This window comes from Oryx dammah, unplaced genomic scaffold (assembly GCF_014754425.2).
Source record: "Oryx dammah isolate SB20612 unplaced genomic scaffold, SCBI_Odam_1.1 HiC_scaffold_2, whole genome shotgun sequence".
Taxonomy (NCBI): Eukaryota; Metazoa; Chordata; class Mammalia; order Artiodactyla; family Bovidae; genus Oryx; species Oryx dammah.
The window spans coordinates 130,815,245-130,817,765 of NW_024070186.1; the positions used below are offsets into that span (position 1 = coordinate 130,815,245).

Here is a 2,521-nt window from a genome sequence, read left to right on the forward strand (position 1 = left end):
TCCCTTCGCCTCCTGCCCCCAATCCCTCCCAGCATCAGAGTCTGTACAGTAGCTTTCAAGTAGAATGAATATTTCAATAAAATATGAAGAAGCAGAACATTAATATATAGGTGTCAGAGTTTCAGTAGGGCTTGGGGAAGAAAGACATTAACTTCTGGAGATATGATCAGTTATTTACATTAAAAATAATGCAAAAAATAATGTGGGCTTCCCTGGTGGCTCAGAGGTTAAAGCGTCTGCCTCCAATGCGGGAGACCCAGGTTCGATCCCTGGGTCAGGAAGATCCCCTGGAGAAGGAAATGGTAACCCACTCCCAGTATTCTTGCCTGGAGAATCCCATGGATGGAGAAGCCTGGTAGGCTACAGCCCACGGGGTTGCAAAGAGTTAGACATGACTGAGCAACTTCACTCACTCACTTACATTAAAAAAGCAACATCATAAATAGCAACTGCCCTTCAGAATTAGACTAAAATTGTGCTTTTGCATTGTCAATTTAGACAGGCACTATAGGAGCACAGCTTGTGTTATTTTTGAATTTTCTATAAAAAGACTTTTCAAGAGTAGCATTTCAATAATATTTGAAAACCAGATTCTTGTTTCTTTTGAAACTGAGTTTTGCATTCCTACAGACATGGTAATATAGGGAAAATGGAAAATTAAATCCAAATTCTAGGAAATCTGTTTATATCAGCACCAGTAATATCTTGATTTAATGTCAGATCAGATATTATACAAGACAAATCAAGGACTGCATTTTTATTTCAAATGGTATCAAGGTGGCTAATCATCATTATTAAATTGAGGGCAGATGAGTCATGTGTGTGAAATGAATGTGTGGACTCATTCCAATTCCTCTGAGAAAGACCCTATAATTGGCATCAATTAGTTCTCTTGTTGGCAGTTTTAGTAAACCATCTGAAATTTAATAAACAAAGACTGAAATGCATTCTCAACGAAAGACAGTCATCTTGGACATTGATGAGAGCTGATTAGCAAATTGGCAGTTGGTATTCACCCTCCCTCTTCAAATATTGACTCAGTTGACTTAATGCTTTCCTCCACTTTGGAGAAGGAAATGGCAACCCACTCCAGTGTTCTTGCCTGGAGAATCCCAGGGATGAGGGAGCCTGGTGGGCTGCTGTCTATGGGGTCGCACAGAGTCGAACATGACTGAAGCAACTTAGCAGCAGCAGCCACTTCATCAATGGAAGACTTCATTTTTACCACCTTCAAAAATAAATTCTCGCAAATAAATATTTATGAGATAGTTTTACTTTAACCCTTTTCATGTGCTCTAATATAAATGCATGTGCCTCAGAGATGTGGGGAACCCAAAGGTACCACTCGTTGCATTGATGGTATACACATTAAACAAAACTATGACTTTGAAGAGTTGATGCATTGTCTCAAATGTTTAGTTTCTCTATGGGGAGTAGAGCTATTCACTGAGAGATTCTCAGCAATGTTTTCATTTTAAACTTACAACTTTGTAAAATATGAGGCAGTGTTTTTTTTTTTTTCCTAATTTATCTGTGAGGTAATATGAGGCATGAACCCTAAGAGAAATTAGATCAAGAAAACATTACAAATTATTATTCTGTTTTAAAATCTAATTTTCTTTTTTTTAAACTCACAACCACCAATTCTATGTTTCCAGACCTGACAAAGTTTCTTGACTAAAGATAAATGAGTGTTCATTCTATCAGTTTTAAAACAGTCATGATATGGTGGCTGGGAGTGAGGGGGCAGAGTCTATAGAGAAATATGAAGGAAAGTAGTAAGAAATTCATCAGTTTTGTTTGTCATTTTACAATGTTGATTAGATAATTTTTAGTCTCTTTTTCTTCACTATTAAGCAAACTACTTTTAATAAGTGTATTAGTTGATGGTTTTGTATATGTTTTACTTGATTTACCTAAAAATTTAATTCTCTTTCTTTGCTGCTGCTGCTGCTGCTAAGTCGCTTCAGTCGTGTCCGACTCTGTGTGACCCCATAGACGGCAGCCCACCAGGCTCCTCCGTCCCTGGGATTCTCCAGGCAAGAACACTGTGCCAGTACCAAATCTGTTGACATTCACATTTAACAATCACTTTAAAAATACCTGTGGAAAAATATAATGAATGTTGAAAAAAGATAGTATAATATGAACTAATTTGGAATTAATTTATTTTACATATTTCTCATGAGGCATGGTGAAGGACATGGGAGCCTGGTGTGCTGCAGTCCATGGGGTCATAAAGAGTTGGACACAACTTAGAGACTGAACAACAAGAGGCATAGTGCTGTTCATTAGTGGGTAAAATTTATTTAAATCTATATTAGGCATCATATTTAGGTATTTGTGTTTATGCTAGCCATATTCCAGGAAATTCTTCAGTTTGCTCACTAGTCATTGCAGTGAGACTCAAGGTACAGAACGTGTGAGCTGAGGTTGAGTTAAAGACTTACATCCTTAAGTGGAGATGAGCCACATAGATACTCATTTGCATTTTCGATGGGCAATATAGTGATGTGCACCG

General features: G+C 37.5%; 1 non-coding gene across 1 annotated transcript; it reads left to right on the forward strand.

The window, feature by feature from the left end:
- The first annotated feature begins 209 nt into the window (after positions 1-209).
- TRNAW-CCA lies at positions 210-282 on the forward strand. The gene has a single exon. It is a non-coding gene; the product is annotated as a tRNA-Trp (tRNA).
- Positions 283-2,521: the final 2,239 nt, after the last annotated feature.